The sequence below is a fragment of the Carlito syrichta genome, unplaced genomic scaffold, assembly GCF_000164805.1.
Source record: "Carlito syrichta isolate Samal-C Ts95f unplaced genomic scaffold, Tarsius_syrichta-2.0.1 Scaffold306997, whole genome shotgun sequence".
Taxonomy (NCBI): Eukaryota; Metazoa; Chordata; class Mammalia; order Primates; family Tarsiidae; genus Carlito; species Carlito syrichta.
In genome coordinates this window covers 458,301-472,580 of record NW_007251093.1, presented here as the reverse complement: position 1 = coordinate 472,580, position 14,280 = coordinate 458,301, and the positions used below count along the sequence as shown (strand labels likewise).

The 14,280-nt window shown below is 43.7% G+C and overlaps 1 pseudogene; it reads left to right on the top strand.

Annotated features, from left to right (window-relative positions):
• Positions 1-12,448, top strand: part of LOC103266051 — a 19,464-nt pseudogene extending 7,016 nt beyond the window's left edge.
• Positions 12,449-14,280: the final 1,832 nt, after the last annotated feature.

Genomic DNA, 14,280 nt, shown 5'->3' with positions numbered 1-14,280 from the left:
CGCCTTCTTTTCTCCCTCCCCTGAGACTCCCGCTCTCTCCCGCCTCCCTGTTTCCGGCTCTGATTCCCCTTCCCGCGCCCCCTTGTCTGGTTCCCTCAACTCCGCCCACTACCCCGTGGGTGTCACCCCGGATGTCTCCTCCACCCACTCCAACCCCACCCCCACCCCGGGAATCCTCGGACTCTGCCTGCCTTCCCTCCCTGCTCTTCCCCCTATTTTCACGGCTCCAAATTAGGCCCTGGTTGGAGCCCCTCTTTCCTCTCTGTTGATTTATTTTCAAGAGCCAGCCTTGAATCCTGTAAGATTTAGCTCAGGAGTCTCTTTCCGGAAGCATCTTCTGAACCCAAGGTGGCCTTGGGTCTGCTGGCCTTCCAAAGCATAATCTGAGCCTTTCTCACGCTCACCCCTCCCCGGATTTGATCAAAATTATAAACTGTTTTACATACTATTGGAACAAAGCAGGGTATGAGTAAATAGGAAATAACTGTATGCACCTCTCTGTACGTATACCACCTGATTTCTTTTTTCTTTTTTCTTTTTCCCCCTTTTTTTTGAGTTGGAGTCTCACTCCGTTGCCCAGGCTGGAGTGCAATGGCACACTTAGGCCACCGCAGCCTCCACCTGCTGGGCTCCGGCGATCCTTCCACCTCAGCCTTCCAAGTAGCTGGAACCATAGGCGCATGCCACCACAACCGGCTAATTTTTTGATTTATTGTAGAGAAGAGGTCTCACCAATTTGCCCAGGCTGGTCTTGAACCCCCGGACTCAGGCAATCCTCTTCCCTCTGCCTCCCAAAGTGCTGGGATTACAGGTGTGAGCCACCATGCCTGGCACCACCTGATTTCTTAACAATACATTGTGAGAAAAAAAAAGGATGGAGGGAGATTTATCAACTAATTACAATGTATGGGATGCTACATTTTTAAATAGAAACTGTAAAAAGAATGAATTGGAAAGTGTTGGCTAGATATCAGCTGCGAATAAGAAATTATTGTTAACTGTTTAGGTATGATAATAGTATTGTTGTTATGGTTTTGTTGTTGTTGTTGTTGTTTTAGAGTTGGAGTCTCACTCCGTCGTTCAGGCTGGAGTACAATGGCACGCTCACGGCCACCCCCGAGTCAACCTGCTGGGCTCCAGTGATCCTTCCACTTCAACCTTCCAAGTAGCCGGAACTATAGGTGTGCGCCACTGCGTCCGGCTAATTTTTAATTGTAGAGATGAGGTCTGGCCAAGTTGCCCAGGCTGTTCTCAAACCCGTGGGCTCAGGCAATCCGCTCACCTTGGCCTCCCAGAGTGCTGGGATTTCAAGTTTGAGCCACTGCACCTGGCCTCATTAAGGTTTTTAAAAAGAGTTCTTACCTTTTAGAGCCATTTAAATAAATATACCCTACATATGTACACACATTTATACCTAAAATACATACAGATGAAATAACATGATATCCAAGATTTACTTCAAAATAATTTTGGTAGTAGTAGTGGGTGGGATACCACTGAAACAAAATTGGCTGCCAGTTGATTATTGCTGGAGTTGGATAATGCGTACCTGAGGGTCCAATACACTCTCACTATCTTTATATATAGCCAAGTGTGGTGGCTCTTGCCTGTAATCTCCACACTTTGGGAGGCCAAAGCAGGAGAATTGCTTGAACCTAGGAGTTCGAGACTAGTTCAGGCAACATAGCAAGACCTTAGTTTTTACAAAAAATTAGCGAAGGATGGTGGTATACACCTGTAGTCCCAGCTATTCAGGAGGCAGAAGGATCATCTAAACCCAGGAGGCAGAGGCTATAGTGAGCCAGGGCTACAGAGACAGACCCTGCCTCCAAATATATATATATATTCATATAAAGATATATATAATTTTCTATAATTAAAAAACTCTTCCTATAAAATCTTCAGGAGCCCTCATTGCAGGACAGGGTTGTAGTGACTGACCTAACAATTCAAGGCCCTTTATTGCCTGACATCCCCCCTCTAACAAAACAGAGAGACCCTGACACCAAGGCTATTTTAGGAAGTAGCGTTTATTAGCTCCAGGGCAGCAGGCTAATACTCCAAGGTTGAGCAACCCAGAGAAAGAGGAGAGGGGTTTTATATGTAAGTTTATGTAAGGGAGGGGGGTCGGGTTGTATGGCTATACATTTTTCTTTGGAATTTGCAAGTTTGTATTTAGCAAAACCAGATTTTCAAAGAACAAATTGTCTCCAGGGTATACATGACAAGCAGGAATTGTAAACCAATAACTTAAGGTTGTGACTAGATTACTATCTTAAACTTCCAGGAAAGTGCCTTGTTGCTATTTGGTTTTCTCACGTCCCATGTCTAGCAGGTTTGGAGTTTGCAGACTGATTTTTAAAAAGGAATAATTTTAACTGTTTCCAGCCCCTCTCTGCCACACTTCGAACGCCTTCCAAAGGACTCCTCCATGTTTCATAGTTGTCTAAACATGTTTTCAGTTCCAGCTCTGTGGTTTTTCGCCGGCCCCTCTCCGGGAGAGGGGGTTTTTCTCCCACTCCCCTCTATTCCAGAAGACATGTCCACCTCCTCTCAGCTGACCTATATCCCACCCAGCCTCTGGAAATCAGCTCCAGATCAGGGGGCCCCAGAAAACTCCATTGATCACTCTGGCCATACTGGTCTCCCTCTTCTCTAACATAATTGCTGCTGGCTGTGTCACTTTGGGGGAGTTACTTAAATGCTCTGTGCTTTAGTTACTTGTTCCATAGAATGGACAGGAAAATGGCATCTACATCGTCTAGTAGATGAGAGGATTCCATGAGTCATAATAATGAAATTATACATTCCTAAAGGGCAGGAACTACAGCCAAGCACTGAGTTACACACATAGTAGATCCAGAGTCACATATCCGTGACTTGGATCCGCTTAAGTCAGACAAGTAAAGTCAACATTTGCTTGTGTGATATGTGGACAGTCTCAGTGACTGCCTTCTCTTGTGACTTTTCACTGCATGTCTCAGGATTCTGTTTGCCAACAACAGAAACTGACTCCAGCTAATAAAAGCAGAAAAAGGAATATATAAGAAGGACTTACAGGGAAGACTGAAAGCCACAGATTGGAAGGAAAGGCTATAGAACTGGGCTCAGCACCAGATAGGAAACTGGCAGCACCAAGGTCCAGGCAGCAGGCATGCTGGTCTTATCACCATGCTGGCATGAGTTGGTGCCAGCCTGTCTTTTTGCTCATTGCTTCTTTTGCTCAAGATTCATATTCTAGGGTTCAGGCAATCCAGCTTGATCCGTGTGCCCAACCCTTGGTGAGGCGTTTTAAAAATGTAAACCTTGTTTCTGGTAAAGTTTTTGGGAAAGTTTTCTGGGAAAGGTGTTAACCAAGGAGAGAAGGCTTACTCTTTCTGTCCTTTCTTTGGGACTGAGTTGACTGGAAACATTGCAGAAAGAACAAAGGCTGGAGGAGTTTGGTGAATTGTGAGACTTGGCTTCTACTTGGTCTGAAGAGGGCTATGGTAAGGGCAAGTATGTGTTAATGAAGGGGTGGTTTCTGCTCACCGGTGTTTGTGACTGGAGCTCTGTGCCAGAGTCAGTTAGTGCTGTTTATGGTGTGGAATAGCTGGAGTCCTGGAAGCTTCTGGAAAAATGTTCAGGCGGTCATTGCTCAGACCTTCCATTCTAAAACCTGGCTATCAAGGTGGCTTTTCCTACTGTCCGCCCATACCCTCACTCCTGCCCCAGCCTTCCCAGAGACCCAGGGCGACAGAGTGAAACTCTGACTTTAAAAAAAAAAAAAAAAATCACTATATAATCCCATCATTCCAATAGTAATACACCTTTTTTTTTTTTTTTTTTTGGTGAGGAGAGGTGTTCAGGGTCTCACTGTGTCACCCAGGCTCACCAAAGCCTTGACTTCCTGGGTGCAAGTGATCCTCCCATCTCAGCCTCTCAAAGTACTGGGATTGTAGGCATGAGCCACTGCACCCGGCCAGGACTACACTTATTTTTATGTATTTCTTTTATGTAATTTAAAAAATGTATTACACTTATTTTTATGTATTTGCTTTCCTTCCTTTATATAATTTTTTCTTTCTAGGCATATTTTGCAAAATTATAATTTATGTACTTGTACGTATTCTTTTTATATGTAAACTCCTTATTTTGGAATAATTTTAGATTTGCAGTAAAGGTGCAAAGATAGTACAAGAATTCTTAATAACCCTAACCCAACTTAGTTTTCCCTAGTGTTACTACCATCTTACATTACTGTAGTACTGTACAGTTTTCAAAACTAAGAAACCAACATGACTTTTAATGAAACTCCAGACTATATTCAGATTTTACCAGTTTTCCCACTAACATCCCTTTTTCATTGCAGGATCCAAGCCAAGATACCACATTGCATTTAGTCATCATATCTCCATAGTCTCCTCTGGTCTGTGACAGTTTCTCTATCTTTCCTTGTTTTTTATGACCTAGGCAATTTTGAGTATTGGTCAAGTACTTTGTAGAAAGTCCCTCAAATTGTGTTTGTCTTACTTTTTTCTCACGATTAGACTAAGGCTGTGGGTTTCTGGAAAGAATGCCAGTGAGATGATGTGCCCATTTCATAATGTGATATCAGTAGGTACATGATAGCCCATGACATCTTTAGCGACATTAACTGTGATCACTTGGTTAAGGTAGTATTGACCAGCTCTCTCCATTATGAAGTTGCTGTGTCTTAATTTTCATACTTTTAAGTGAACCACTAATTTAAGGGGAAAAGTGGAGAGAGTTTACACATAGCCTTTGGAGTTCTTCTGTGAAGAAGATTTCTCTCTCCCCATTTATTTTTTATTTATTCAGTCATCTATTTAAATCAACATGGATTCTTTTTTTTTTTTTTTTTGAGTTGGAGTCTCACTCTGTTGCCCAGGCTGGAGTGCAGTGGCACCTTCACAGCCATCCCAGCCTTGACCTTCTGACCTCAGGCGACCCTTTTACCTCGACCTTCCAAGTAGCTGGAACCACAGGTGTGTGACACCACGACTGGCTAATTTTTAAAAATTTATTTATTATAGAGACGAAGTATCACCAAGTTGCCCAGGCTGGTTTTGAACCCCTGGGTAGAGGCAGTCCTCTTGCCTCTGCCTCCCAAAGCTGGGATTACAGTCATGAGTCATAACAACTGGCCTCATGTATATTTGACATGTTTTTTCCTCACATAACATTGTGTTATAAGATTTCTTTCCAGTTACTATCACGGTTTTTATAACTATTATTTTGATGGTTACATTTGTTTTTGTATAGTTTCCATTATTAAGTTTTACTCTCATAAATTATGCCATAGTAAACATCTTTTTATTTTTATTTTTGAGTTGGGGGGTCTCACTCTGTTGCTCAAGCTGGAGTGCACTGGCATAATCACAGCTCACTGCAGCCTACCTCCTAAACTAACAGTGATCCTTCCACCTCAGCCTCCCAAGTAGCTGGGACTATAGGCACACGTCACCACACTCAGCTAATTTTTTTAATTTTTTAATTTTTGTAGAGGTGAGGTCTTGCTATGTTGCCTAGGCTGCTCTCGAACTTCTGGGCTCAAATGATCCTCACGCCTCAGCCTCTCAAAGTACTGGGATTGCAGGCACCTTGCTCGACCTAAGCATCTTTTTAAACAATGTTGTATGATTCTTGATATTCTCAACTCTGGCATGGTGTTTGGAATGCAGAAACATCAACAGATGTTTATTTGGGCTGGATGGATGGATGGATGGATGGATGGATGGATGGATGGATGGATGGATGGATACTGGGTGGGCAATGTAACCCAAGGTACTTTTTTCTTGTTTAACAATCTTCTCAACCTTGACCTGTGAAGATCTAAAGTTTAATGTCAGAAACAGAAGCTTGAGAACTTGCTGGAAATCAAGTGTTGGCTTCCTGTGTGCTACACCTAGTTTGCAACAGCAAAGGGCCTTAGAACAAAGTAAAGATTTTGTACTGTAAGCTATTTTCCTATCTCTGGCTAGAAAACATTTGAACATTTTATCAGCTTCAGCAGTCTTTTACATGGCTTTGTTATTCTCTTTTCAGTTTAAATTGTGCATATGGAGATTTTAAATACCTAGGTGAGGCCAGGCATGGTTGCTCACTCCTGTAATCCCAGCTCTTTGGGAGGCTGAGGTCAAGGATTGCTTGAGCTCAGGAGTTCGAGACCAGCCTGGGCAACAAAGCAAAACTTCATCTCTACCAAAAATAAATAACTAAATAAATAAGCCAGACATGGTGACATGAGCCTGTAATCCCAGCTTCTTAGGATGTTGAGATGGAAGGATTGCCTAAACCCAGGAGATTGAGGCTACCATGAGCCATGATCGTCATGATTGTGCCATGGTACTCCACCCTGGGTGACAGAGACCCCAACTCAAAAAAAAAAAAAACAATAAAAAAAAACAACTTAGGGTGTGTCAGGCTCCTGAGGCAGGAGAATTGCTTAAGCTCAGGAGTTTCAGGCTGCAGTGAGCTATAATTGCACCACAGTATTCCAGCCTGGGTGACAGAGCAAGACCCTGTCTCAAGAAAAACCAAAAAAACAAACACAGAACATTTCCTAAGTGGTTCTCTCCTTCTTCTCTCCAGGAAGAGTCATGTCTATTTGTAAAGGAAGGCAGTCCTCCACATAGACTCTGAGCAGGTGGGCACCCCTAGAGTCTGTCTATCAGAGTCTCCTGTGGATCCCTGATCTGGCACAGCAGGGACACCTTAAAGACGGATCAGGTAGTCAGACTGCCGATCCCAGGTCAGTCTGCTTCACATTCATCTCAAATTTGGGTGAGTGTTCTATTTAGGCTTTTGTGATCAGGAGAAATCATACCTGCTCAAGCTTGTAGTAATGTGGTAGAGGGAAGTCCTTGCAAAGACCCATGTGGCTAAGAGGGAAACTGAGCCAATCCACCTGGCCAGGCCCAGGAACTACCTGGGAAAGGAGACAGCCAGAAGGAGCACATGTGGGCTGCCCCTGTCAGGGCTCCTCCTTTCTACCTAAGACCTCAGCATGGGTTCTTCTGGCTTAATTAGGAAGGTCTTCAGGGGTCTCATTGGGTTTTTGCAGAGAGAGGACTGAGAATTATTAAAGAACGAGTTTGGCCGGGCTCAATGGCTCAGCCTGTAATTCCAGCACTTTGGGAGGTCAAGGCGAGTGAATTGCCTGAGCCCACGGGTTTGAAACCAGCCCAGGCAACTTGGAGAGACCTCGTTTCTACAATAAAATAAAAAATAGCCGGGCATGGTAGTGTGCGTCTGTAGCAAGTCTGGCTACTACTTGGAAGGCTGAGGTGGAAGGATCGCTGGAGCCCAGATGGTTGACGCTGGGGTGACTGTGAGCATGTGTGCCACTGCACCCCAGCCTGGGTAAAAGGAGTGAGACTCCAACTCAAAAAAAAAAAAAAAAAAAAGAGCATGTTTGATAGCAGCAAGTCAGGGTCATTGCTGAGCCAAGGCAGTCCTTGTCAGGCAGGGCCCTCGAGGGCCCTCATCTGTCCACTGGCCTCCACATGGAACAGGCAGTTCCTCACATTCCAGTGCCCACCTGGCCATTCATTCATTCATTCCATTCATCCACTTGCTTGTTGTTCTGTTAGGCAAAATAATCAATACTGAGATCATTTAAGAAGTCCTTTAACAGTAGTTTGGACGGAGTGTCAAGGGCTCACAAGGGACAGGTAGAATAGCTGTCAGGGCACACTGAGATACAGCTGAGCCAGCCCTTCAGGGAGGACAGACTAAGGCATATTTGGGAAACTGCTACAAGTGCAGGGAATGGCTGGAGATGAGGCTCGGAAGCTAAAGTGTGACCATGTATGGAAGGTCCTTCATGTACCAAGGGAGGGTACCAAACTTCTTCATAAGGGGAGCGGAGTATTAGTGATTTTACACAGGGTAGCGTGACCCCATAGTAATGCTTTCTCTCCTCACCATGGCTCCCGTCTCCTTATCCCCACTGTGGAGAGTCATTTGGTGATGTTTCTTTCTTTCTTTCTTTTTTAAGAAAGCAAGATTTATCGAGAAGTCAGAAAAGCTCCCACAGTGGGACCCGAGTGGGTTGCCCAGTGATGTTTCTTAAAATTACATGTGCAGACACTTTTAGTGTCAGCCATTCCACGTTGGAGAATGTATCCTATGGATATACTTGCACCCATGTGATGTATGAACAAGGTTCTTCATTGCAGCATTGTCTGTACTAATAAAAGGCTGGAAACAACTTAAATGTCCATCAGTAGATGACTGGGCAAATCAATTATGGTTCATCCATACAATGAAAAATGTGCAGCTATAAGAAAGAATGGAAAAACTCTTCTTGTATCAATATACAGCTGTCAAAGATATATTGTGAAAAGAAAAAAAGCAAGGTACATAAATGTGTACGTAATATGCCATTTTTTAATTTTATTTTTTTGAGTTGGAGTCTCACTCTGTAACCCAGGCTGGAATGCAGTGGTACGCTCATGGCCACTGCAGCCTCAACCTGCTGGGCTCAGGCGATTCTTCCACCTCAGCCTTCCAAGATGCTGGAACTACAGGCATGTGCCACCACACCCAGCTAATTATTATTCTTTTTATTGTAGAGATGAGATCTCGCCAAGTTGCCTAGGCTGGTCTTGAACCCGTGGGCTCAGGCAGTCCTCTCACGTCAGCCTCCCAAAGTACTAGGATTATAGGCGTGAGCCACCATGCCCGGCCTAGTATGCCATTTTTTAAAGAAAGGGGAAGAATAAGAATATGGAACATTTGCTTATATTCACATAAAGAAACTCTGGAAAGATAAACAGAAAAGTCATGAGTAGCTACCAAAGGAGGTGAGTCAGAAATGGGGTACACGGCCTACAGAAGTGGGAGGGAGACTTTTCATTGTCTTTCTATGAATGGTAAGCAGCTGAATGCATTAGAAAATTAAACACATGGGCAAAAGGAGGCCCTCTTTTGTTCCCTTCCCTTCGGTAGACCTCATGCCTACTTTTCACTTTATCACTTTATCTCCTTCAGTTAGAGATATGTGGTCACAGGGTTTCCAGTGGCTAAGGGAGACAGACACACATCTTCCATTAGTCCTTTGTGTAGAGAGATTCATGGTTGGCATCTAGGTCGATTTAAAAAAATTTTATGGCGCACAATGTGATGTTTTGACATATGTATACATTGAGAAATGAAATGCTTAAATTAAGCTAATTAATGTATCTATAATTAATTTGAATTTCTTTCTTCAGATTCTAAGTAGGAAAACATCTGGAAGGTGACAAGAACAGGGAGGAAAGCACACCTTTTACCTCCTTGTTTTCCTAGAACTGCTGCCAGTGCTGAGGCAGAGTTTTGTACTTCCTGTGGAACCTGGAGCTGAGGTGGGGAGGCAGAAAGGGGGCTTCAAGGCTGGTTTCCATTCCTGCAGCGGGCTAGTGGGGAGATAAAACCAGTTGGGAACTATAAATGTTACTGTTTTTTATTTTTTGAGTCAGGGTCTCATTCTGCCACGCAGGCTGGAGTGTAGTGACACCATCATGGCTCACTGCATCCTTGACCTCTTGGGCTCAGAAGATCCTTCTGCCTCAGCCTCTCAAGTATCTGGAACTACAGGTGCACATCACCACACCCAGCTAATTTTTAAATTTTTGTAGCGACAAGGTCTTGCTGTGTTGCCCAGCCTGGTCTCAAACTCCTGGGCTTTAAGCAATCCTCTTGTCTTAGCCTCTCAGGGTGCTGGGATTACAAGTGTGAGCCACCATGCCCGGGCAGGTGTCACTGAAAGAAAATCAGGGGAGAAATTTTGGGGTCTGTGAGAGAAAAGACACTAGGGTCTGCTGCCTAAGGTTTACAGGCCATCCATGCTGTGCTGATGATTCAGACTCTCATCTTACCTGACATTGGTCCCTGAAACGCCCACCTAGATCCAAAGATCCTTCCTACCATTCAGGGTTTACTTTAACCCATTAACTCTCACCTTGCTGGTTCTGGCGTTACATGTACCTCTAAAGCCAAAAGCACAACCCTCTGCTTTTTGTTCCTCCTCCAGAAGCTGGTCACAGAATTGAGGTAAGCAGGGTAGTATTGGGCACAACCTTGTGTTCTCCATGGTCCCAGAGTAGCGCTAGGCAGATTCTTTCCTTTTTAATCACATTCATCTTTGATCCCAAGAACATGAGGCTCATAATGGGAAAACTTGGCCCATGTGGAAGCTGCTCTCACTAAAACTTCCAAAGTAAGCAGTTTGGTGCCCCGGATATTGGCCAGAGGAATGTAGTTGATCAGGGCAGAAGAGCCAGCAGGATATGGTGAACATAGCAATCCCTCACTTCCCTACTCTAAGCCAAAAATTCAAAAGAAAAAGGAAGCAGTGTTAGGCCTTACTTTAACCAGAATCCTATATAAGTTCATGTCTACTCTTTCTACCATTACTGAATATTATAAACTTATACACACTTGGGCCTCACAGAATGATGAATTGCATGGCCAATGCCATGATGAATGAACTGCTCAGCTCACGGTTCCCTTTCTGTGGGATGTGCCCTCAATACTTTGGGGTGAATCCCCAAAACAGGCATTACTCTGTGGCCTGCCTTGCTGGCAACAGGCCCCAAGAGGCCTGCAAGTCCTGCAGCTGAGGTTCCCAAAACTGTCTTTGTCCTTTCTGAGACTTTTGTTAATTTTCCTTAGATTCTGATGTTTATCCCAGTGTCTTTCCAATATCCTGCCCCCAGCCTTTGGTTCCATGCTTTAATATGTCAGAACTGGATAAATATATTTGGACTTTATCTTGCTCTTAGAAGTTTAGGTGACAGCGTTGCTACCCTAGTCCAAACCAACATGCTTTCTCTCCTAAGCTACTAGAGAGCCATCTCCCTAGAAGACCATTCTACTACTTCTATCCTTCATTCTCCACAAAGGGGACACTGGAGTCTTAACCAGATCATTTGCTCCTCTGAACAAAACTCTTCAATGGCTTTCCAATTATCTTAGTTTGAGTTTCTATAACAAAATACCGACCAGGCGTAGTGGCTCAAGCCTGTAATCCCAGCACTTGGGGAGGCCGAGGTGAGGGGATTGCCTGAGCCCACAGGTTTGAGAAAAGACTGGGTAACTTGGCGAGCCCTCATCGCTACAATAAATAAAAAAATCGGCATGGTAGCTCATGCCTGTAGTTTCAGTTACTTGGAAGGCTGAGGCGGAAGGATCACCTGAGCCCAGGAGGTTGATGCTGGGGTGGCCTTGAGTACGCCACTGCACTCCAGCCTAGGCGACAGTGAGACTCCAATTAAAACAAAACAAAACAAAAACAAAATACCATAAGCTGGGTGACTGAAAACAACAAATATTTGAAGAGAGTACAAACGAATGGAAAAACATATCATGCTCATGGATTGGAAGAATTAATAGTGTTAAAATGACATGCTACTCAAAGCAATCTACAGATTTAATGCAGTCTCTAGCAAAATACCAATAGCATTCCTCACAGAAATAGAAAACAAATTCTAAAACGTATATGCAACCACAAAGAACCCTAATTAGCCAAAGCAATCCTGAGCAAAAAGAGCAAAGCTGGAGGCATCACACCACCAGAACTCAATATATACTATAAAGCTGTAGTAACCAAAATAGCATGGTACTGTCCTAAAAACAGACACATAGTAGTTTTGCATGTCTAGACACTGAGCTGCCATGCAGTTGCGACGCTGTATAGAATCCAAAGCCAGCCGGGCTCGCTGGCTCAGCCTATAATCCCGCACCTTTGGGAGGCTGAGGTGAGTGGATTGCGGGTTCGAGACCCGCCTGGGCAACTTGGCGAGACCTCATCTCTACAATAAAATCAAAATGAGCCGGGCGTGGTAGCACGCGCCTGTAGCTCCAGTTACTTGGGAGGCTGAGGCGGAAGGATTGCCACAGCCCAGCAGGTCGAGGCTGCGGTGGCCGGGAGCGGCCACTGCACTCCAGTCTGGGTGACAGAGTGAGACTCCAACTCAAAAAAAAAAAAACAAAAGGAATCCAAAGCCGCACCTCCTGCATGGCCCCTTGCACCAGCCGGGCCTCTCAGATGAGAGCTATGCCCAGGCCAGCATCAGCAGCTCAGCTGCCAGCAGCAGCCCCACCGTCTGCAGTTAGCTCACCTGCTGCTGCTCCTGGGTCTGATGGCCCACATGGCAACCACTGCAGCTGGCATGGCTGTGGGCTCTGCTGCCAGGCACATACTGGGTCATGCTATCACTGGGGGCTTCAGTGGAGGAAGTAATGGTGAACCCTCAAGGCCTGACATCACTTATCAGGAAACTCAGCAAGCCCAGCTCACACAGCAGAAACTTGCTTTTATGAGATAAAACAGTTTTTGGAGTGTACCCAGAACCAGAATAAATGAAGTGCTGAAACAGTGCAGACTTGCAAATGGATTAGCCTAATCAAGAATTTCAGATTGAAGAAATGGAAAATTGGCTCTATGACCAAGTTAATTTAGCATAAAAATATAATTGACAGTGAAGGTATCAAGTATAAAACCACCAGTTAAACCTCCCCTTGGTCATTTGTAGCTTCCTTGCTTCAGAATTGCAATGGAAGAAGTTGTTCTTACTATGCAGAATTTCAGTGAGATGGTGTAATATTTGGGGCTGGGCAAATGTTCATGTGGCCTCCTTAAGACAGCTGTTGTGATTTTTTTTGTGTGTGAGTTAATTAGAATAAAGTGGTTTTCTTCCAAGGAAAAAAAAAAGAAAAACAGACAAACAAACAAACAAAAAAAACAGACACATAGACCAATGGAACAGAATAGAGAACTCAGAAATCAATCCACATATCTACAGCCAACAGATTTTTGACAAAGGTGCCAAAAACAGCCACTGGAGAAAGAAGAGTTTGTTCAATAAGTGGTGGTGGAAAAAGTGTATATCCCATATGCAGAAGAATGAAACTAGACCCCCACCTTTTGCCCTATACAAAAATCAACTCAAAATGAACCAAAATACCTAAATTTAAGACCTCAAATGATAAAACTACTAGAATAAAACCCTGAAGAAATGCTTCAGGACATTAGTCTAGAAAAGATTGTATGAATAAGTCCTCGAAAACAGACATCAAAATAAAAAATAAACAAATGAGAAAATCAAACTAAAAAGTTTCTGCACAGCAAAGGAAACAAACATAGTATCAGAGATAAAAGAAGCTATGAGATGGGAGAAAATATTTGCAAACTACTCATCCAACAGGGCATTGATATCCAGAACATTCAAGAAACTGAAACATCTCAACAACAACAAAAAAACCCCAATCTGATTTTTAAAAGGGCAAATGCAGGAACAAGGAAAAAAAGGGAGTTCCTTTCTCCTGCCCTTCTTCCCAGCATCATTGTTTCATGCCAGGATTATGGCATTTTGGTGCTCACAGGTGTTTTGCCTTCAGAAAAGCTCTTCTGATTTCTCCTCAGAGTGGGCCATTCTCATGTAGAGCTCACCCCAAGGCTGGACGACCATGGGTTCCCTGTGTCCACAGATCAGCCCTATCTGTGGCCACTCCCATTAGGGCTGCCAGCTGCTGCACTGTGCCCTCATGCAGATTTTGCTGCACATTTTTATATATGTTCCCAAAGGCCACATTTGGCACCAGGTTTTATAAGCAGATCGCTGTCATTTGTATTATGTTCCTGATTCAATGAAGATTTTCTTTGGACTTCTTGATTTAAAAGAGAAAAGAAAAGGAGCAAATAATCCGAACAGACATTTCTCCAAAAAAAAAACCCCACAAGTGGCCAATAAGTATATGAAAAAATGTTCAACATCACTAATCCGATGATGAAAATTAGAACCAATATCACCTCACCTCAGGATGGCTGTTATCAAAAAGACAAAAAATAAGTGCTGGCAAGGATGCAGAGAAAACTCTTACATACTGATGGTGGGACTGTAAATCATTGCAGTCACTAGGAAGAACAATATGGAGGTCCCACAAAAAAATACAAACAGAATAACCATATGATCCAGCAATCCCACTACTGAGAACTAATCCAAAAGAAAGGTAATCATTATATCAGAGAGACACCTGCACTTTTATGTTTATTACAGGAATACTGACAATAGTCGATATATGGGATCAGCCTAGGTGTCCAACAACAGATGAATGGATCAAGAAAATGTGGCATATGTATACCATGGAATACTATTCAGCCACAAAAAAAAGAAATCCTGCTGGGCGTGGTGGCTCATGCCTATTTGGGAGCCTGAGGCAGGAGGACTGCTTGAGCCCAGGAGTCTAAGACCAGCTTGGACAACATAGCAAGACCTTGTCAACAAAAATTTT